We start from the raw sequence: 24,874 nt of genomic DNA, 5'->3' as shown, positions 1-24,874 counted from the left end.
CAGACAGTTTCGCGGTCCTGTTTCAACAATTGCCTTTATCTTTAAAGATTCCTGTGAAAATGGAATATTCTCACTGTCGGAGAATTGAACTATGTACGTTAATGTTCGATGGAAATTCTCCATCGGCATTTAGATAGAAGAAACACTATCTCTTTGGAGTATCCACACGTATCACCTGAATATTAGCAGATGGTTCATTTGAGCTCTGTCTATCCTGATATGAACGTGTAGCCGACTAGTAATTAATTGTGTGTGAGCGCAATAGTAATAACTTGTCTGTTGCAAAATCCAACCGTTTTTTTTCAAAAGTTTTGCTAACACGTGTGCTTTTCGCATATTTCCAGCACACGTTTACGTCTTATTGCAATTGAAAAGTTTATTTCCTTTCAGATGCAACAAGTAGTTTTCCAAGTAGTGAATCTGATAATTTGCTCCTAAGCATGCAGAAAAAACTATACGCGTTTCGTCATAAGGTAATTTCGGAATTTCTACTACCTGTACATTTTCTCAGCCAGCTTGCACTCATTTGAAAATTGGTGCGTTTCCTCCTTTCCTGTCAGGATGTCGGAGGCTAACGTATTGTGCACGCCAAACCTCACTGTTTTGCACTAAACTCTGACCCTCCGGCTAAATGCTGAACTGCTTCCAAACCAACTTTTAGGGGCTATTGGTATATTTACTAGCTCATTAGTTGAGTACTACGATCCAAGTTGCCCGTCTTACCGGACACACCAGGCCTTGCGCGGGAACTTCTTCTTGACCTTCCAATGCACCCGACTGTGACCCTCTCGTGCATAGTGGTCAACCTCCTTATTAGGCATTATGCCTTCAGGTTTATTGCCTATTCCAAAAGGCATTTAGATAACCCCTGGGAAGCCTGTCCTCGTAGACCATCGATATTTCCCCAGTATTGTCCTCTGTTCGATTGGTTATTAGCCTTGCCTGTATTTTCCACCAATATATTTCTGGCCATTTGTTGTTGGCAGCTGTTGTCTCGCAAATGTAGCAAACGAAGGTACCAGAAGCCGCGTTCAGTCTTTGCATGAACTTCGTTTTGTCCGGCGGTCCAACCGTGCGCCGATTCCAGCGTAGGGAAATTTACCAAACTGTGCTTAATATCATCTTTAGAGACACCGTTACGGTGGGGGCGTATCGGCAAAGGTTATCTTTCCCTACCGCACTGCTGATGTTTTGTCGATATTTATTAGTATTAAAACCCTGAGACAAAAAAACTAGATCGGCGATATTAGACGTTCCGAGAATTGATGTTTCGGAACATTTCCTCGCGTGCCTACCAGAATGAGACGAAGCGTATCTACGACCAATTGCAAATTTAGAGCGCTGTCTTTCTAGGCAAAGACGTTACCACTGCACCATCTCACCGGGAAGTACTACAACACTTCTCTTTCTGCAATTATCACGCTAATAGAAACGAATTAAGTGAAGATTAAAGGAAAATAATTTGGAAAAATGGGCTTCAATGCGTGAAACTAGGTTTGAATTGAAATCACACAGCTGTGAACAGCCACACGATATCGGTAAGCTACAGGGCATACAAGGTGAATACTTTATCTATCAATAACTTCACGAACTTGAGGTTTCTCTAAACATAGTAAACTAAAGTTGAAAAAAAAACTATGGACAGGCTACTGTACAACTTCAATAGGAAACGGCTATTAGTCTCTATTAAAAAAAAATAACCAGCATCCAAAGGGGGCTGAAAGAACAAACTTTCTGATCCCGTTTGTGATGCGTTTGACGATGGATAGCGTCGCCAATATTGAACTTCTCAAATTGGTTAAGTCTCTCTAAAGGTGATATTTAAAACTCGATGTGGTCGATGTATTACGCATATTCATTGCAGGAATCAACGTATATAACGGACAACCAAAGTACCCACCATTAATTTCGTTGCTCATAAGTCCTTAGTGTGCATCGAACCCGTAGCCCAGACAGACTATTCAGTTCAATGCTAAACCTTGTATACTAACTATTCTAAAAATTGTCATAGGGAAGTTTATCACTGTTACGTGCCATAACGTACGAGATTGCATGCATACTAATCTTGGATTCGAGAGGCATCGACCACTCTGACCCTCGACGAACACGGTAAAAACGATTTTTATATTCAATCAATGCTCCACTCGTTGACAATAGTCGGTTCCTAACCTCGAAAACATTTGCCGATGTAATCAGATCGCTAAATTTTTAGAACTTCAGAGGAGCTGAGTTCTGTTCACGTGAAAACAACGTAGCGGAAAGTTTCGATACATATAGCAGTAGGGCTCACATACGTTCCAAAATAACTCGGCTCATTCGTTGTCGATATAGAAACCTTTAAATATTCGCGTTACAATCAGGTTGCCATTGTGGTCTATAACTGTCCATGAAAACTCGCCGAAAACGCTGCTATTTTATTATGAACAAATTACTTGTACGATGCTGTAGGAATCTAACCCGGTTAACTCTGGAACGCGCATGCGTCGACCCTTACTATTTTGAAACTGAACTTGAATCGGAGGATTGAGCCCATGTATTTTTGTCATGTAAACAACTGCTGCGAGACCCCATATTTAGGGCTGCATAGCAGGCACGCCGCATCTTCTGGATCACTTTTATGCTAATTTGTCGGGATATCTAAAGTGATTGAAGTTGTATCTGCTGCTCCTCGATACAAGTTCCCAATACATATAGCTATAGCTGAACACATGTCAGAAGAACCGGGCATTTTTGTCTAGCATTAATCGCGACGACAGTTCAGTATGATGATGTGACGGAGTTTGACGTAAACAATGTGTGATTTCAATAAAATAGTGTCATTTCTAAATTGCCGTTGCTTATAAGTTACCTAAGCTATAACTTGTTCCAGGGTCTCGTACTATGGCCGGTTTGCGCTATTTCACGCCAATGGATTTCTCCTGCGACATGTTTCTCCACAAGCAAACTCTATCAAACTAGGCTTCCTTTAAGTAGCAAAAATGAGAAACTTGAAAAGTGTACTCGATAATAGATTTTGGCGCTTGAGTTCAATTTGTGTAAAGGATCGTTACCAATTATCAATTATTGTCAATCTATTGTTTCGTAAGAGAGACCCGAAGTAGTCACCTTAATGAAGTGATACCCAAAATATGAAGGTAAACATCGTTGTTTCCAGTCTAACTTCAATAATCGGTATATTCATAATTATATACCAATTCAAAGTTGCTACGTCGTGAACAAATCAACGAAACGTTTGAACAACATCAGTTTCTACCTCCATTCAAGTCCAAAACAGAGTTTGCTCCGAACGGAAGACGTCCGAACCTAGAAAAGCGTTCACTGCTATCGACAACAACACGACGTTAACCCTAGAATTCTCTGGCTCAACCTGTCATCTGCCGGTCGTTTTATTTGCTATATCAGACGGTGATCAACTGTCCCGCCTGACGGGCAGGCATACTGCTAGACAATATAAAGGACCATTGTTAAAATATACTGAAGTAGCGGCCTTGTTAATACGTAGCATCCTAGGATTCCAGCTCGTATGCATTGGCAATGTTCGTTGTCAATATGTACCATACTAATTCCATCGAAGATCAATGTGAAGCAGCAAGAAAAACCAGAAATACATTCGTATGGTATGGGTTGTGCACCAAGATATATGATCATAACACCATCTGTCCATCGGTCTGTAGTAACTTCGGACTAAGTTACATCGGAGAGCGTTCTAATGTCGAGGCTCTACCGGCCTATTCAGTTAAATGTGCCCATTGGTTCTCTTAGGATCTCTCCATCGAGTAAAAAACGATACTAGGCGAAAACATTTTATAACTGATGGAATAATGTTGAATTTAAAAAATTAAGTTACTTATCAATTGAACATTTGTTCAGTTGGCTACAAATTTGTTTCGACTTCGATGACTGTTTACTACCTTCTAAGATTTCCTCCTACCGATATTAAATAGTTTTACGAGCCCCTAGAACCCCGCGGAGGACATCGGCTGGTTCACACCGCACATTCACCTCGCATATACCACCCCGGGAACTATTACCTCCGTGCTACGTAAACCCATTACATGCGCGAGTGACTTTCTGACTGCATATTCCTAGAATATTTCCCTTGCACGAACGCCACTACCACGACCTACTGCTATATCCAGATTTAGATGTCAACGTCCGATATGCTTTAGCCGATTTTCAAAGGTTTTCAAAAGGTCTTACTGGCCGCCGCTCTCAAATAATGGATAGATTTTTAAATTGAAATTCAAACACGTACGCCATTAGATTAAACATGGGTTCACTCCAGAGCTATTAGAAGAAAATTTGCTTGAGAAATAGTCTAGTTAAATCGCTCTTGGTCGAGCAGTTAAAATTGTTCACAGTAGTGATCGAAGGTAGCTGAAGATAGGTTGACTATACGATTATGCGGCGGGGCTATAACGATCGTTCGATGCTAACTGGGTCTGATTTCGATCTTCAATTGTAGTGGGGTGTTCACGCGCTTCATCACTACAAACCTGACGACGAAAGTTTCAAACGAGGAGCGAGGCTGGCGATTGTATTGAAAGTGTTCTGTTTCGATGCTAAGTGATCTAACATATAATCAGTTTTATTATGGTTTCGTAACTTCTTCATAATGGATGCGCTTGTTTCTTCATAGCGGACGTCTATAGACTCGTTGCTAAATTAATACATATATACCTATATTACTTCTCCTAGGCGCCGATTGTACTGCATCCTATTTTACTGCTCATCAATAAGCGCGGAACTTTCCAACGTTGCCCCCTATTCCGGAAAAATGTCACAGCTGAAAATCTCTTTGCAACGGATGCAAAGCCGGCTTTGCCAATCACCATAGTAAACGCCATATTGCCCCCAGTTAGTCGCTCAATAATTATCTTTTAGTGTGAAATGGTTAGCCTCTTTGCTAACCGCGAATGTTCAAAACTATTACCGTTTCGGTCGATGATCAAAAGTCACTCATTTACAGACTTGAAAACACATTCGTTTAGTCATTGTCTGACGTTACTATTCAATAGCTTTTTATTATTCCTCTAGAAAATGTCGCTCATCTTCACATGAGCGAGATCGTTTACCGGTGAAGCCTGCAGAGTATCTCGCTCATGTGAGTGGATGGATTTTGAATCAGTAAGGATCCTTCCGCAGGCTCACCTACGGAAACCTTGCTACGACTTTTACTTCCTCTAAATGATCAAGTTTGATCTTCATTGCAATACAGGCACGTACCAAAGTTCATACCCGTCTACTCAGATGATACCACTAAACCATTCAATCGGTAGTAGCGGCGGGCGGTGTGTACAAAGGGCAGGGACGTAATCAGTAGTAGCTAATGACTAGCACTTACTGGGAATTCATTTTGTCTCTCGGTGTAGCGCGCGTGCGGCCCCGAACATCTAGGGGCATCACAGACCTGTAATTGCTCTGTTTCAAAGTGTTAAACACACTTGATCCCATTAGGGAACCTCACGGAAGACAAGATTCCGTGTGTTATTTAATAGGCTAGAGGCTCGTTCGTTATCGGAATTAACCAGACAAATCACTCCACCAACTAAGAACGGCCATGCACCACCATCCACCAAATCAAGACAGAGCTATCAGTCTTTCTAGTGTCAGGACCAGGTAAGTTTTCCCGTGTTGAGTCAGATTAAGCCGCAGGCTCCACTCCTGATGGTGCCCTTCCGTCAATTCCTTTAAGTTTCAGCTTTGCAACCATACTTCCCCCATGACCCTACTTTGGTTTCCCGTGGCCTCTCACTTAGTCGAAAGACATTCGTAAGCAAATTGCTAGTTGGCATAGTTTATGGTTAGAACTAGGGCGGTATTTGATCGCCTTCGAACTTCTAACTTCCGTTCGTGATCAATGAAAACGTTCTTGGCAAGTGCTTTCGCGGTAGTTCGTCTTGCTGTGGTCGAAAAATTTCACCTCTCTCACAACAATACGAATGCCCCCAACAGTTCCTTTCAATCATTTCATCGTTCAAAAACCAACAAATAGAACAACAACATATTCCATCATTCCATGCATTTATATCCAAGTAACACACTTGCTAGGGTCTGTGGGTGTCAGGTGTGGGTGTTCTATGGGTACCGTACTAACTGGGAGTAGCGTACCCTATATGACCTGTTCATCGATTTAAGTAATCTTTATCAATATATACGCTCCGTTCTACTATACATGTACTAGTACTGAAACACAACTGCTCCATCAACAGCGTCGCAAAGTGCGATGGGCACTTGATTTACCGACGCCAAACTCACGATTTGATTGTACTACAAATTTTCAGAGTGTTTTACTATAACTGGTTGATATTTTACCTGACTGATGAATCTCGTTGATATCCTTCGTTTTTCAGAACGTTATCTATGAACATCTGGAATCATAGCTAATTAATGGAAAGCTGACGCCGCGGTTGCGAGGGTAAAGAGCGGGACACATCGGTGTCACCTGTCTTGTTCATTTTAGGTTGTCAGGATAAATTTCAAGAACAACGAGGTCGGACACCGTAATACATTTTGAGTAAACAAATTTCATGCCTTAATGAAAGCTGGGGGAAACCGATTCTGAATTATGGCGTACTGACAAAAATAGCTTTGAAAAGCAGATTTAATCAGAACAAGTTGTACCTTGAGTGATAATTGGTCCAGCTACGAGCTCTGGTAGCAGTGCAGCTTAATGCATTATTTGTCATTTCCATATGTCGAGAAAAAAAAAAAGAATAAAAGGAGGCTCAGATAGAGCTAGATGAAGTTTAAAACTAAGACAAAACACCCACACATAAATTGACAGCTTGAACATCGCTTGAAGTGTAAGCCCTTTTGTGCTAAATCTAAACGTACCTGTTCTAACAATAAACGCAAATCTTATCGTAGATATATTAATACTATACCGTTTATTTTCGCTACGTAGAAAATAGAAAGACGGATCTAGCACACTAAGTCGACTCGTAAGTAGAGATTGTTAGTCTCCCCCAACTCAAGCCATTAGGAAATTACTTATTTCAAGATAGGTCGTTTTGCATGAGAACGACCCGTCGCACACGAGCTTCACTCATGCCCAATGCTTGCCTAGGTTATATATGAAGAACATAGCTAGCGATCTCAGGAAACGATAAGCTATTCGACAGTATGGTTCACGGGCCATTTCACTTCAATCACCGCCCTAACCCTCAATATCTATCGACAAATATAAATTTACCGACCCAGCGACTATGCGCGCAACACGAGGCCAACGTAGTTTCAGTTCTGACACTGTTAAGGCTGTTTTGGGTAGCCCCCGTACCGTAGCGCTCCTGGGAGGAAATGGAAGCTGGCTCCGCAGTACATTTTATTTCGAATTGCTACCTAGGTGTTTTTCTATGTGACAGGATATACACACAGAACCTAAGCCAGTGCAGTGATTTTCTAAATAACCGGAAACAACATCGTGATAGTGATTGAGGATGATAAAAACAAGTTTATTTCTTGACGCGCTAGTTCAAGTTGCGCATTGTTAGAGATTGGATGGATAATTTTGGGTGGAAACGTTCTCGAGACCAACAGCCTCAAGACTAAATAACACATCACACAGACAGATTAGCAAATACAGTTGTTGTTGTTGTTGTTGTTTTTTTTTTTTAAATTTTTGCTACTACTATTTCATGTTTTTAGTTGTATTTTAATGTCAGTTTTTAGTGAGGTGTTCTATTTAGATAATGTACTTTGTGTCTATTGGTCCTCTATTACCTTTGAGATGTCGAAGATTGAAAACAAGTACACTTTTGCTACAAACCCGAACTGAAAGTAAAACCTTGTTACGATTTACAATTACAATATACTTAAAAAAAATAGAGATTTTTGCTCGGTAGGAAATTTTTTCTACCCTAGATATATAACGGGCCGGTAAGAACGCAATAGAGATATTCGAAGACTGTATCTATATACGAATAAGTTTTATTTGTTTATGCAGCTTGTTATATAAACAGAACCCCTCTATTAGAGAAAAAGCATTTTGTGAGAATTTAGCACCAGCTTTCAGCCATAACAATACGTGGCGTTCGTTCTTAATATGCTGAAACAAATGCTGAAAACCTCTTCGTAGAAGGTTATTTCACTCATTGAACGTCGCTAACTGAATCATTATTTGTATCTGGCACAGTTAATATATTCTTAGATACACAAGTTTTATCAACTCTTCCCTGGATCCGACATACATTTGTGTTGCCAGTCTCTAACGGGGTGTACACGACCCGGTGGTCTTTCCTCGGCGTTGGCAGTATCTCATGTCTGCTCATTACTCAAGTGCGTTCTTCGAACGACGATAACCACATGTGCGTCACTACGTCATCGTTGAGGCGAGCGACGGGGCGAAATGGGATGGTCTGTAAACAAGTGGTCTGGCTGTTCGCCCCAAGGAAACGCGGCCCCTTATGGCCTTTAGAAGAAGATACATATACATACATAGGGTAGATATACACATATATGTCTGCTCGTCTCAGAGAAGAGTCGCATATTAAATTGGCCTTGCGCGGCACTGTTTGCTAATTTCCGTTTTAGACTGCATTCTCTTTTGACCTTGCACTCTGGGCACGAACCCGCATTATCATAAACGTAGTGCCCCGTAGTTTTCGTTGCATGACGGCGCTTAGACAGCACGTCTATCGCGGTAGTGAACTTAGGTAACTCAGAATACTTTTGTACCGGTCGCAGGTAATACGCACATGCGACCTCAGAACGGCGGACATCATTGGGAGTGTATGGACGACAGGATTTGTCTAAAGTTTGCCCGAGCTACGACTTAACATCGGTGTGCGTTTTGCTATATAATCTATAGAAATCGCTATGTTGGTGTGCAGGGGCACCGATAAGGTCGATGCAGGTTTGGTTGGGATGACCTCGCCAAGACTCGCCTTTGTGCAACGATGCAGAGGCAGTTTGCCTACTCGAAATAGGGGCACTTAGTGATGTGACGGGACCCACGTTCGATGCCGGCCATAGCCACATACATTATTTATTTCGTGCGGCTAGAAAGGGTCGCTTGGATTTCTTAACAGAACCTTTGTCTGTGAACAGATCAAATGTATGCACATACCGAAGCGAGAAGACAGGTCACTTAATTTTCTATTTCAAATGCTTTTCTTATAAATATACTTGACTTTTTTTTTTTTTTTTTTCGAAAAGTGGGTATTGAATGAAAGATGCGGCCTCGCTAAAATCATGAAGAAACAGAAAGGCGAAATGTTCTACAGGGCTAGAATGTTGTAATGGTAACTATTTTTACATAGTTTAATTATATTCGACACCTGCTTCGCTGTATGGGCTTCACGCTTTCACGATTCCCTACCTCAGAGTTACGTGGGACATAATTCGCCATTGAAGCACGATGACGATCATGTTATAATTATACTTATTAAAATTTAATTATGTTAAATTTTTATGTGTAGTTTGTTATCGTTGCGCATTATTAACGGCCTCAAACGTGCGTATAATCGTTGCCCTTTTTATACGTCAATTACACCTAGCTGAATCTTCATAATTCTATTACGTATGCAATAAGAGGGTTTGTATTCCATTAGCAGACCGTTATGATGGACCCTGCTATTTTATGATGCTAAATAGAACGGCCTATTGAGTACAATGTGAAATGTGACACAGTGATTCCAAGTATAATCTAGTATGTAGAATTTATAATTAGCACCGCGCTTCGCTATGTTAAGTACTACTGAACGTTTGTGAGGTTTCATATTGTTCTCTATTAGATGTTGAAGCGAAAACCCAACGTTTTTCAGCATTATCTAGCTATATTTTGCAAGGCAGTGCTAGGGTTTCAATCATGGAAGTACATGACTCAGAGCCGTGAGAATCTATGCCTTTTTGTGATCTATCAGCAGCTCACGAGTGGAATTAATTGCGGTATAACACCAAAAGAAGAACAGTTTTTAAAGCTATAATTTTCACCAATAAATTTGCATTGGTCGAAATAAATGACACTTCCAATAAATGGCTAACTTTGACGAAGACGCGATGAGAAGTAAACTTTTAGAAGCCAACCAAGAAATGATGAATTCCTCTTTCTCAAGGGGCTGTGTGAAGGTCACGAGGTTTGCTCTGCAATGAATTTCACTGACCCCCCCCCCCCCCCCCCAACCGGCCCAGGGTTTTTTTTTTGCTGCCGCTGCATTTTTCAGTACAATCAAGGGATGTCTATGCCGGCTCGCTTCATTAACCATTCTACGAGCAACTGGCATAGAAATTCAAGGCAGGACACTTTGTTCCTATACTATTTACACAGAGGAACCTTCTCTCAATGAATACAATATCTTGTTTTAGGTAAAATTCGGTTGATTTGCCGGGTTCGATGTTTCACGTTTCTGTTCAAATAGAAAAGAGTACTCCTTATGGCCAATCACGATTGGATACGTGCAATAAACACGGCGCAACTTCTCAGCGTAACATTTTAACTATTGTCCATTGAGTTAATGGGAAATCCGCTCATTTGCTTTCTGTATTGACGTTCTACGAACAAACAATCCTAGACTGTTTGTTGAAGCATTTGCGACTGATCAAGTGGAATTTTGTTCTGATGGCAATGGCCGAAGTTTTATTCTCTGAGACATCTCAAAGAATAGGGCTTGAAATCCTTACAGACGCATTACTTTTTCACAATTAAAGTATACATTGCAGTATCACCCAGAGTTAAACTCATGCATTGTACCGTGTCGGTAAAAATCGTCTGCGTTGGAAGAGCGGACATCGCACAGCGGCTTGAACGATGCTTTTGAAGCTCTGTTTGGGTGTCCAGCTTAGGCTATTGTTATTAGTAGGCCTGTATAACAACCATTGACTTTAATAGCAAATAAAAGGTAAAACAATGCCAATATATGAAGTTGATAAAGTTTCCTTCACTAATACCTTTCCCGAAGTGTGAATACTGGGTCGGTTAAAGTTTACGCTAATAGTTTACTTTCGTACATGCTAAAGAGACGATCCGGTCTATTCGAAGAAGTTCGAAGTGCTTGATCAATCTTACCAAAAACGATATAGTACAACATTTCTGTTTATATTTGTATTGCATTGTAAATAGTTTGTGTTTGCTATCTTGTTTTTGACTGCACAAACAGCGAATCTTACTTATCCGAGAATCCCACCTAGAACAAAATCCGTTTATCTCCATAAAAAGATAGAATTATTTTCAACAATAGACGTCACATATCATAGTAAACGTTTCCACCAAGCTATATATCCATACATATTTTTCATGAGACTAACTTTTAAAAGGATTTCCTTACAATGGCAAGAGCATATTTTACATAAACACATATATAAAATCATATCGAACAGTACCCATATGTTCTCTCATTTGCTCATTATAACAGAAGGTGCTATTAGAAGAGATTCCTAACGCTGCCATGGCAAAAAAGTGCAGACTCGAAGAGACTACGTTTCGACAGAAAGCAGCAGATGTAGTGTTCTACGATATTTAGGCTGGTGCCACGTGTCTGCTTTATTAGGATCGCTGAAACGAGGACAACACCCGATCTGTTGTTTGTAAGCCTGAGCAGACGCATTCGCCCCTGCTGGATTCCACGATCTAAACGGACGCAACCTAATCGGCAGCATTTCCTAGCTTGGTACAGGAGCGAATTCGCTAAGCAGCTTTATCCCGTTACGGACATCTTGGCGTCCGTCTTGGAGAGACAATACATAGGGGCGACTAATACCGTAAAGTATAATGTTGTGTAATTAAGTTCTCACGAGCCGAATCAGTTAACTATTAGTAGCTTAATTCAAGCTTCTAATTGATTATGGAGCCTCGCCCTAGATCAAATGTAAGCCTCGCCCGTAAACAACTGGCCGAACTTAGAAGTGTCTCCCATGGTTCCTCTATCGTTTCTCTATGCACATTATATCGATGCTAATAGTTTGTCGATTTTTAAAATGATATTACTATTTACAATCGTCTCTTGTATCGGATTTAACAGTAAATCTTTTTCAAGGGGCATTCTCATGCTCTCCCGTATGCGTAGCGCACTACAGACCTTCGTTGTCAATCCGTACTATTTATGTTAGTGAAAATGTCTCAAGGGTAGACGTTCCAGTTAAAAGCCAAAGTTAAAAACAACAAGTTTCCAACACCTGTTCTAATTTGTACTTTCTACATGTTAAACTACGATGGCCTAGTACGTAACGTGTTGGCCTGCCTGACTACCGAACATGTGCTAATCTGGATTGGAATTTGCACATCGACAAACTTTGCGTTTCCGTACTTAAAAAAGCCAGCAGTTTTAAGCTGTGCCTAACAGCTTAAATGAAACTCTAAATTTGAGGTATTAAACTTCGTTCGAAGTTTTGGGAAGAGTCAAACCGCTCGTGGGTTACCTGAAAGGATGTGCCGTCATTCACTTATATTCAATGGAGTACATACAAAGAAAACTGCGAGTAATGGATGTCCCTGTCATTAACGATGTGGTAGGACTAATTCCTACGCTGTCACAGTATCTAATTCCCCACAGTCCAGTAGACGGAAATGATGGCCGATTGTTTGACGAAACTGTTATGGCCGACAAAATTAATGTCTCTCTATCAGCATTAAGAAACGAACGGATCCGTTTGACTCAGACAGAAAGGCAGAACACAGACTTAAGGAAAATTTTCGCCAGATTTATTTTATGGATTTTGAAATTGGAACAGTTTGTTAATTAGCTAATTACTTATCTATTAGTTTTTCTTACTTTATCCACTCCGTAAACGCTATCAGCCATACAAAGTGCCCCATCAATAAAATTGTGCTATTAGCGTATTAAATAGATGCATATACTTGTGAGTGCAGGCCATTAGTTTCCAGTTTGATATGCCATAATACCTCAGACGAAAAAAAAAAAACGACGTCATAAAACTAGTAGACTCGAATGGCTGGCGGCCAATGTGATTCCTATCGATAACAATCATTTAGAAAACGCTACTAGAATACCATTGTTCCCAGTAGCAATGGCAAACGCTGTATCAGCCGATTGCTGACGAGCCGAATCGCGACAGAGCTGATCGCTTAGTTTCTGTTGGTACCGGATACTGCGAGAATCAACGGAAGCGATAAAATCGCGGTATGACGCGTGCAGCAGCCTACGACCCTTCTGTCGTGCTTATCGAGGTCGGTGCGAACTTAGGTCGACCATACGTTCCCCAGTGTATGGCAGTTCGCACATGGCGAGGTCGATGTCAAAGGGATAACGGCACTACGCCGGCTTGAGCTGTGGTTGGCCGCGGCAAGTTCGAAGTAGGAAGCTCTTAACGACCGGAGGCCTGCTTAACTTATTCGGATTCCGTCTCATTGTGAAAAATACATTGTTAACTTAAGGAATAAGTAATACGTAGTAAATAGAAAGGCCTTTTTGACTATGAAACGTGTAAAAAGTTTCCAATAAAAGTATGTAATAAACACTAGTAATAGACGCACTGTAAATTTATCATTTAACAGACTCGTATATCCAGGAATTATATAACCGAAGTCAACATTTTTCTGTCAATGGACTTCATAAATTCTAGTAGATCAATTTATCTTGTTAGATATAGTAATTTATCAGGCCCCCATCGACATCTGTTGTCGACTCTCACAGCTATATCGTAGGGGACAGAGTTTTAAAATAGACCCTTTTGTTATTTGTGCATTTGAAAACAGATCATCTGACGTATACACCTTCCACTTCTTAGGTGTTCCGAAAAATGACTTTAGGGTAAGCTACATTAAATATTGCACTTATATATGTATATATAAGTGCAATACATTAAGATTTGTTCAATATGCTATATGGCGTCGTTGATCGTAAAGCAGGGAAACAGCATTAGGCCCAATGAGGAAATATGTTTTGAGGACAGGACGATGCATAGAAGTTGTTTCATGTGAGCACAAGCCAAAGGCAGCAAAATCAAAACAATTAGCGATTGGAAACGATCCACGTAAATAACGTGAAAATGTGCACTGCATTATATGTAAGCATATAATGATGTTTAATAGAAATATATTTTTAGGGATCAACATGAATGGCTGCTTTACAAAACCTTGGTAGTAACATGTTGAAACTGACATTATTTGACTGTACACTACATATATAATACTACGATAACAATAATCTAGGTACGTCGGAACAAGCGTTAAACGGCCAATTGTAAACTGACAAGCCTGCGACCAGGTCAAAATTATTTCTACGCAGTCCTGAAATAAGGTCCTTAGCCATATGGGTACATAATTCAAATATATATTATATATGCATATACATTCAAAAAAATGTATTTGGGTAAGGTATAAGCAATCCGGATATGCACAACAATGATAGTTTATGGATAGCATCGATCAGCTTTTGGATCAGGATTTCTATTACAGTCAAGGCTTATATCAGGGCTCAGCTAGCTGGAAGCAGGTTACATCTCCCCATTTGATGTGGCTTTTAGGGCATGCTTAGTTATAATATGCTCTAGATATGCAGCGGTCCTTCTATAGACCCTTTTCTACTTTACATTTTGTTGAATATTATATGTTACGCCTGGGCAGTCCGTCTTGACACCCTGCGAATGTACTTCACAGTTCGCTTCAGAAATTTGCCAAAGATTTCGATCTGAAAAAATCTCTTTGCGCTTGATTAACTTACTTAAACGGGTCGAAGTCTTCAGCTATTTTTGTTTGTATCAATATCTCCGTAAAAGGTCCTCTGTTATTTACCCACAACCCCCTACCAACTTACTTTCCATCATTCAGCATTGTCTTGCTATTCGTCGGTCTTATAAGCTAGATTCGTTCGAAATTTTCTTTGCTATTACTATCTATCTACTGTTCGTTGTCCGCGGTTAGTGTTTGTAAGTAAGTAAAGTCGAGCTGTCGTCTCAAACTGCTCATTTACTTTTTAGTCGATTGTGTGTGCATATATATATGTACACTATACACGGTGTCGCTAGTACGATCGTCACCCATGCTTACTTTAGCCCTCATCGAATACTTCGTTCTCGAGTGAATCTCTGAATAACAGTGGCAAATATGAAAGGATCATTGTTTTGATGTAACAGACACATATACGTCATCCATATCAGTCGAAGCGTAAGAAGCCGCTTTATCGGCTGATTCACACGCAAATATCTATAACAGTAGCGCTTTGTCTTCAAGTAGTTCATTATCATTTTCTCTTATGTAACGTAGTGACCTTCGTAAAGCTCTCAGCAAGCACCTACAGGGCGTAGGCTGCTGCTGGCCTCACTGCCGGTTTCACTGAGTTACCACTTTCGTCTGCAGCAATGTCGGTACAATATGACACTCTTCAGAATGAACTTTATTTGCATTAGAGGTGCACCTATATACATACATATGCCGACCCACCTCAAACAGGTACATTCGTAGAGATGTAGATACGTTAATAAACAGGAAACTGATTGTTGGCAGGACATCGGACGACGAGGGTCTACCATGGTAAATAGTCGACCACAGTTTTCTGCAATGAGAAAAATAGTGCTCTGCGGTGGGAGATACGATATCGGGTAGCGACTGGAACCTTCGTCGTGTGCTGAGTATTCATGGGCCGTAACTCTACCCAGAACCGGAGTGATACGTGTAACAGCCTTGTCTGTGATCGAAACAAGCGGCGAAGACGTTTGGTGCTTTAGCGAAACACAGCTTCAAGAGGTTCATAACCTAATTGTGGATCGGACTCAAGCAAAAGATTTGCTCTCATCTGTTTCTGTATCACCAGAAGCCAGGTCTTCGTTTGCCTGTTCTCCTGTCTCAATCTCTGCCCGGTTTCTTTTGTCCTTTGAATCGCACCCTGATCCGTCGCTACGAAAGGTGAAGAGTGCACAACGACGTGGACAGTAATTGCATTGATATAATAATATACGTTATATAGCACAACAGGTGCACAGCAGACACTGTAGCAACACTTGTCGCGGAATGACGCAGCCATTAAAGTAGGACTTATTTGATTGCGCCGCAGAATTTAAAGGTATGGATGCGCTTTTCTCCCTGCCCATTAGTAATATAAATTAATGTGTATAGCGGTCAAGTAGTTAGCGCTGCACAGATATTTCAAATCGGTAAAGACCACTCTCATTAGCTCGACCCATTCACTCATTGTCCAAATACAGAACCGTCAGGACAGAATGTCAGATTAGGCCAAGCTGAGCTGAGCTGGCTTTAATCCCGTCGTCCTTTGTTGTGGAATAGAAGGGCAATTGTTTCAGGCCGACTTCATAGACAGCGCCAATGCGACAAATCTTGCTCTGAACGGCTCCATCATCTCGTTGCCCATAGCTGTATATTTTAGGAATGGCACAGTAGCTTCTTACAAAGAAGACTTGTTACAAATACATGCAAACGTCTCGGCGATGGCATCGCGTTTCTATGAATTGAATCTTATCCAGTGCAAACATCTCCTAGCTTACCTTAGACGAGGAGATTGATAATTGTATGTAAGTATTTTTGAGAAACACAATAATGTCCATGCTAAACAAATATCGTAATAAGATTACATAATCGTTCAAACGAAAGGTTTCAATGTGCCAAAACAGGAGCAAACAAATAGATTTGACCAATAAAAAAACAGCTGAATCTTCTTTCAGCATAATTCTCAGTTCCGTTTGTCTGCTTTTAAGGGCCTGTTCAGGTTTACGTTATCATGTCCGTAATAGCTAACCTAGATCCGCCTCTCCGATTTCATTCCTCTAATGTTCGTTATCTTTGAAAATGCAGCGTGTATTTGCGTCTGAGTAAATTATAATGGAACATTTGCCTTCTATGTACGTAGCTGCAAAAATGTGTGCCCCCAAAGGAGTCCACACGCACTGCGGCAATAACCCACTGAAGAAACCCCACTTCAGTGTTATAGTCCTCGTTTCTTTATCAGTGCTCACCTGAAAAGTGGATCATTCCACTCTACGCTATCCGCCTCTGTCATCCTTATAACGCATCTAATATGTTCGCTCGACTATGCTGACAAGCGACACGTGGATTAGCAGAAAGAGTAGGAAGTTTCCATAGGGCAACAACGAACCTCTCACACGGAGGTACAATATCAGTGGGGTGCTGACGTCGGGGACAGTGTAGTTTTTTGGCATAATTGTGGCGTGAAACAGAAACCAACAGTAGATAGGAAAGTTTAGGAATTGTTCTAAGAGTCCGAAGGGGCAGGAGGGTAACAAGACATCAGACAATAGGGTGTCGGTGAATCAACATAGTCTCGGGCGAAATCTTCGTTCGACTACTCCTTCCAGCCGCTGCTGTCGTCAGCATATCGGTTGTCATTGACTCTTCTTTTTCTTCTTCTCTTCATTATCACGTATTGTCGTTTTGTCAATTTGTGAAATGGCTTACGTTAAACTTGAATCTGTTTGGGCATGACGACGACAGTCGTTAGCAGAAATTCATTGGTATCGCGGGCCTTACTTCTCAATAGTAATCCGTCGCTCCTCTCAATGAGGATGCGAATGAATGAATGAATGAATTTATTTGACTGTGGGAGAAGCTCCGAAAAGGAATAGACCAACACCGTTGGTTACTTTTCAAACGTCATTTATATACTACTGAGACCATTCGTAGTGGGTTGTCGGAGGCATTTCTAAGGCTTATGAAAAAAAAGCGTGACCGAGAAGGCGGGATCTTGGTATTCGGAATTGAGAATCAGCAATGTGGCAGCTCGTATGATATCCATAATATACAGGGAACTAGAGAAAAGAGATTTTTAATTAAGTCATGTCTGCAAGGCTTCTATAGCTGTTACATGCATTCGATTATCGCGTAAAAGCTGCTATTTGTTGCTCTGCAATTTCGGCATTGTATTAAAATAAAAAAAAACTAATGTTGATTTATAGGTTGCCCCATGTATATGTAGCAGTCATTACGTACAATGTGTTTGCCACACGGTAAATAAAAACACTTTGTTTCTCTTTGTAATTTTACAATTGCGTTGTTTCACCAAATTTTGCTGCAGCAGTGTCTTTAATTGTCCTCCATCCGAGTATCGACGTTGCACACGATGTTGTCATAACCCAGAAATCCTTCAGCTCTATGTAGCAACAAAAAAAATTGTAAGGTAACGCCCGTTAATGGGACACCCGTTGAAGGAGCTTCAAAAGGGTTGAAATAAAGAAAATTTCATATTTAGAAAGTATGAACGAAGCTGACTGCATTTGACTATCGTGGTCCAGTCGTGTCCAGTCATAAAGCCTGCATGGGATGCTTAAATTGAGCTCGTTTTACGCGTCTACCCAAGAAGCCCAACGTTTATCGCATAGTGACATTCGAAATACTATTGCTTAAGTTCAGGTTATTCGCTTAACTTCCTGAAGTCTCAATTCGGAAACGAGAGTTTGTTTATTGAAGATGAGAAACTCATCGAATTTTTCGAAAACAAACGGATTTGTTCTTCCAGTTGTTCCAGGTTTGTTCTTGCAACATTTCTTCAAAGGAAATGCACCATACTGAGAAGAGAACGTACTGTCCTTCGGTGAAGTTAGTTCTTATGAAACTTAGATGACTATTTAATTCGATGGCTGATTACATATTTACACAAGCGAAGAAAAATGTATGTTTTTGTTGAATAGTGATTTACTTTCCCATACTTTCAAACGTAGCAGACCATGTTTCACTACCAACTGATATGTTCGGCAAGGGAAACTCTTACAAATATGCGTATCGTTTGTCATTGCGCTTCTGTAGTTCGCATATTACTATTGAGCAAACGTTATAGAGTAGCTAGGCTAAGGACTTCTACCAGGCGTTCGTTTCTGAATTGCTTTGGTTTTCTGACCTCAGACTACACAACATTCGGTAAAGGTAGAGAAAGCGTTACTTTATTCCAGGTGACGACTCTCCTGATCGATTCCTATTATCAGCTATAGTGACGCATTTTCCGTAAGTGACGTTTTCGGTGATCTTCATTAAGGTCAGAGGATGAACATTATCAAAACATAATGTTTCGGTTCCCAAAAAAAAGGTTCGATTAAAATATCAAACTAAAAAATAACTAGAACTAGAAAGCTCATTTAAATAGAATTTACTTACGCTTCTTTTTTATCTGCATTTTTTGTTGCTGTTATGAATAAACGCCCATAATTTGATGAATCTCTCAGTAATAGAGCAGGCCAAATGGTGATGTGTGGGTCAAAATGCTTTCTTCACTGGCCTATCGCTTCATTCAGCCTTAGATTCGATTAGTGATGGGTAAATCGTACTGATCCCCGATCGATTAGTTCAATCTCTGAACTCGCAGTCACCTCAAGAGGTCTACTCTACACTCTAGCATTCATGCAGTTACACGAGTTTGTACACGCTTGAAAGGAAGACAAGTTTATAAATTTTGCATACTGAAACTACGACCTATTTACAAGTTCTGTCAATCAGAATAAATGTAACAAAATAACATATTTTTTAATTAGAACGATCTTTAATGTTATCCGGCTATATAACATCGATAAGGATAAATCTTGAAAGAAAGTTCATTTCCGAACGTATTGGTGATAAATGGTCGTAAAAATGTAATGGACGTCTAAATGGGTAAGTAAAAAATCGCCGGCATTGGAAAAGGCAATGTTCAGTAGGAGCCCGGTTATTTGTCCCAGGAAGTAGGTGGGCTAAATTTAGGTTTACATTGATTAATTCGCTCTGACTCGAATGATTTGATGCTCGTTGTAACAACTGAACGTTCTGTCTCCCGAAGGCTCGTACGTGGCGAAAAGTCTCGCTTCTACTGTTTCCTACTTAGCGTCGTGTCGGCAGCGTATATAGCGGCTACGGGAAAACAACCTTTTCCATAGCCTGTAGTGAGTTTTTCAGCCAATGGATGTATATGGCTTGGCGTTTTTTTGTAAACCGAATTTTTCGGCAGAGAAAAAACCTGGAATTGTATGATTTGTTATTGTTGTTTTTTGACACTTCTTGTAATCTATTTGGGAGTCTGCTCGCTGTACATAACAACGATTTGTTTGAACGAATATAAAGCTATTTCTGAAATAGTTCTGAGGTAAGAGGGAGTTTAATTAAACACGTATAGATGATTCCGTAAATTCGTTCTTGAAGTGGACGCCATTTACTCGAACGATAAGGATAAACATCAAAAACTAGTTGCAAATCGGAGATTCTGCGTTGTCTACGCATTATTTTCATATCTCTCGATTTACAACCTCTCCTTTACGCATATAAATAAGAAGTTTCAAAAGTTTTTCTGTGGACTGCAATTCTATGAAAAAATGCATTTTGTTCTACGTCTGGTTTTATTGCTTTCGTTAAGTATTGGTTTAGAGGGCTGCTCCCTTCCAGCATCAAACGAAGTGCTTCTATGGGCAATCTTTAACTCCAACCACCAGGTTTCTTACATTTATTAGGAGAAACACGTTACCTATGTATTATCACTGGGTCTCTTCTCTCCAATCCGGCACAATCCTCTGCCCGCTCTGCTAATTATAAAGACGCATCGGGTACTGATTGTTTCTGGTTCCTCTACTATGATAACGGCGTCTCTTCCATCTTCTCCTTTATCTCTCTTTCTGTTCCGAGATATCCGGGCACATTTTCGAGTCTGCATTAGATTCGCGCTCACTTAAATGTCTCCATTTGAAGGCGGGGTGGCGAATCCGAGAAAGGAACGCGCTGGCCCCTCCTCGCGCTTGGGTGTGGCGACTCGTCTCTAGAAAGTTAGGTTTCATTGTCCCTCCAGTCGGGAGCTATTAAAAGTTTACCCCGCGTCAACACACGGCACCATGAACCGCTACGTTCCCTTCTCGGTAAAAGTACCTTGATCGGCTGTGGTTGCAGCCGCTTAACTGCCGACGGTCAATCGTTGGCCACTGGCGTTAGCTGTCTGTCATAGTGCAGTGAGTTGGGAAAACCTGACGAGCAAGCACACGACAGGCCACACAGCGGCGGCCAAAAAGTTCTTGGGGACGGACGGAGGGGTGTGGAGGTCTTTCTTTAATTTGATAACATAACGACGCTTGTCGCTCAAACACAATTGTTAGATCTGAAACTTAGTCAAGTTGAGTTGCTAGCAGTGAATAACCGCTCCGGGCTCGAAGACAAAGGTTCGCTGCTGCACGGAAAACGCAGTGTCAGCAGCTGACCAAACCCGTCGTTGCCAGCGCCTCATTGTTGTCCGTCGATCGAGGCATTTCGCGAACATAGGAAGCGAAGAAAGGAGCAAACGTAACTCAGATACTCATATGGCCTAGATGCCTAAGCTTTTACGTAGAGAGACTCAAAACATGCGGTTGTAGGCCGACCGCGAGTGTTCAACTGAAGACAGTTAGAAGCCCCTGAGTGGTTCATAGCGAACTATGCTGATGTTTAGTTTTATCACAATTAGTATCTTGTTTTGTATCGATAAGTATTAATCCCAATAAGGTATGCGTTCTTATTGAGCAAGACTCTAGTGCATAAAACAGGTTTCGTGAATATAAATTTCATTTTATTAAATCCTAATTAAGTTTCCGATCAAAATCGGCTTAGCAGCATAGTTGTGCCCTTAAACCAAATTCGACCTATAAGGACTCATTAGAAGATACAAACATTTCACTTACTCTGCATGTTCTCTATTTCTATAAAAAAAAAAAAAAAAAGAGAAAAAAAAACAAGAGCTTTTGAAATAGAAATACAATAATCTGTCTTTCGAGCGGATACTTAATAATTAATCAAAGCTTCAGTCAATGCAGTACTATCGGCCTGGAGCCTACCTTAGTTTAAGGCAATTTAATAAAATTGTATAACAGGTATGATTATCGATAGAAGATGGTTAATAGATGTAGTCCATTAGTCGATCGGTGGAATTCTACATTTTTCGTTGTAGGTAGACTGTTTATTCCCCGTCATTTCTGTCATCTAGGTTTGCTATCGTGATATGGACCCTTAATCTCAGCAGACAAATGAGCACAACGAGGTCCAAGAAATTACGCGTGCAATTGAGATTGGACACACAAAAAAGACGATATGTAAGGCGTTAGAATGTGTGTTTATCTATCAACCCTGTTAACACCTCGACATGCAAAGCGGCCTCATGTCTAAATTTAATGTATTATAAGAAAATCAATGGGGACAAAAATAATCACTGATAATTAATACCAAGTCAGAAAATACTAAACGGAAAAGAACTGACAATCCCGTTCTTGTTCATTACTTTATTGCAATCGCATACAAAATTAATGGTTCGTATACGTAAACGATGCCGACCACTTTCACGTTGACTTCGTATGAAAATGTCGGCTACATTTAAAAGCCGTTGTATCTGTTTCGTTCACGACGTTATCAATGTGAATCTTTCAACGGCACGTTCAAATTGTGTCTTCATGTCTGACCAGCGGGCATTTCAGAATATGCACACTTTTACCCGTACTGCACAATTCGATTTTCCAAGACACAAGTTTCGAAAGTCTGACTAAGGCTGCACACGCTGGTGCCTGCCTAGGCTAGTGTAGGTAGGCTGTGTTTCATTAGACAGATGTGCCTTTTGAGTAACCGCTTGACCTTTTTCACGCTGAACGGGAACAGGTATGAAACGGGTATACCCTGGCCAGTTCTGGGGGACCTAATTCTCTCCGGCCCACAAATTTTCTCCGCTTATTAGTTAAAATAGAAGGGAAGCTTTTCTTACTTGGAGAAGCAACTAGCTCGTCTGCATATCAGCCCTGTTTTATAGCTTCGTTGGCCATTCTCATAATAAGGGGTGTATGCGGCCACCTACACGTATAATTTGTACAGCAACCCACGCTCTTGGCACCACCTCGTCATGTACCCTGGAACCATCCTACATTTTTAGCCGAAAAATAGGAAAAAAATCCAGAGAGGCAAAGAGATTAGTGACTCATTTGTACTTTCGCAAAGAGGCACAAACGCTGGAAAATCTAATGAAAATTCTGTACAAGCCGTGCAAAAAGCTGAATACTCTTCGAAGCGTATAACCGTAATAAAAAAAGAAAACAGACCTTTTTTAAGCAACTGATATCCACAGTAAAAAAAAAACTTCCTGTCATATTTATGCATTATTTATTTGGCCTCTTTTCTAGAAATCGTTACTTTGTTAATGCTTGTCTTGAAAACAAAGTCAGCTAAATAAAGGACTTAATCATTATAAACAATAATAACAACAACGGCAACTTGGCAAAAACGTTAAGCTCTATGGCAAGCAACTTGTTCATGGACAGCTTCCCTAGGATTTGCGGCCGGTATCCAGGTTGTGCTACAAGTGACCCATCTTACATGGCAGTCACAGAATCTGTTCACAAAAATCGAAACCCAAAGCCGCCAGGCGTCATTTGGCGAGTTATATCCTCTGTTCATATTCGCCTGTAGGGGTTCGCGTTCCGCTGCTGATCTCAAACACACGTTATGCCGTTATTTCAAGACCTCTATTTATTGCTGCAATCGCATTCGACTTGGCGCTTCCTTCATAAGCCCCTGTCACCTCTCTGGGAATTCCCAGCGTTTACCAGAAGACCTCATACAATACGGTGTTCTCCACGTGTCACGAACATACATCTCATAGCAGCTCGCCGAACCCGAACCACACTCTTTCTTCCACGAACGCATCGTTCCATAAACGCAATGCGACTACACCCAATGCTATAAATAGTTCTGTCAGACCACTAGTGCTACGATCCTCCATACTCCCCCACCTTTCCATCGGCCACCCACATTTCTTCGTTCAGCCGCCCCCTTTTGGTCCAGCAGATGCACAACGTAAGTAACACAAGCAGCTGCGCCAGTGTCATAAAGGCGCAATATTAACTTTAGCTGGTTAGTGGAGCAGTCGAACGGGTCTGCGGTATTAGCAATGGCGACCTGCTCCATGGCTAAGTCCACGCAGTTGACATAGCCTGAGGAAAATAAAGGTGTCCTGGGGTTTAGTGTTCGATGCTGTTCTGTGGCGACCAGCGAGGTTCAATGCTGGGCCTAATTTCTTCCGCTGTAGCCGTCGTTGGTACTCGGTAGAAATCGCTGACGTAGATCGTTTGTCGGGATGGAGCGTTTTCGCTAAACGCTGCGATGTAATGAGTGTCGCCGGAAACCTACAAAAGTTCGGGCAGCGAGGCCTCGAGCTCATTCGACCCATAGAGAAGAACAGATCTTGCTGTTGCCGACGGAGGCCGCTGGCGGTAACGAAGATGGACGCGTTTACGAACGCGACGTCTGGCATTTCGAGCGAGCGAGTGACCAGCGGGTACGCGAAAAAGCTGTTCTATTCGATGGACGGCCGTTTGGGGGCGCCGGCCGAACTGAGGCTGAATTGAAACTGGACCCAGCTCCGCAGTAGAGAGCATTGTCCCAAGTTTGGCCCCGAAACGAGCTAAAACTAGTCCGAAACACTTTGCTAGCAACAGGGACAAAAGAAACAAAGGAATTTATTGTTTTGTATTTTTCGAAATAGTCCTTCACACCTTACATACGCGTCCCTTTGCGTTCATGTATTCTTATTCAAATATAAATAACCCCTGCTGGTAAGTTAGAAGTCGGTCTATAATATTTGATGCTGCTTGTCCCTTCCTTAGGACTAGGAAGGAACGCTAGGTTAGAGGCTATTTGGGCCGGATTTCAAACCTCGAATAGTAGGTTGCTCATGCGAACGTGTCCGATACAAAACTAGCCTCATCAGTGCTGTAGTGTCGATGACCATTGCATATCCCTTTTGAATTGTTGTAAGAAATAATACGAGTAAAAACTCTGTTTCAAGCATGTAAATTATCAACGCGTTACTCTGTGCATTATTGTGATCACGCGTAAAAGTTTCAGTACCAGTTGTAAGCCCAACGATGACAGTCGATTCGTACTATCAATGGACATCATGAAGAAACAACTAAGGGTAAAACAGGACTATGTGCTCAATATATAACAAAAAGTAAATCCTATTTTGAGTCAGCCTGAATCGTACAAATATATACA

At 41.1% G+C, this 24,874-nt stretch overlaps 1 pseudogene; it reads right to left on the bottom strand.

Annotated features, from left to right (window-relative positions):
• Positions 1–5,128: 5,128 nt before the first annotated feature.
• On the bottom strand, positions 5,129–6,224 carry LOC147755714 (small subunit ribosomal RNA; annotated as a pseudogene).
• Between the last annotated feature and the right edge of the window lie 18,650 nt (positions 6,225–24,874).

Source organism: Varroa destructor, unplaced genomic scaffold (genome assembly GCF_002443255.2).
Source record: "Varroa destructor unplaced genomic scaffold, Vdes_3.0 BEIS01000004.1, whole genome shotgun sequence".
NCBI classification, from domain to species: domain Eukaryota; kingdom Metazoa; phylum Arthropoda; class Arachnida; order Mesostigmata; family Varroidae; genus Varroa; species Varroa destructor.
Note: the sequence above shows the minus strand (reverse complement) of the source record. Positions and strands in the feature narration are given on the sequence as shown.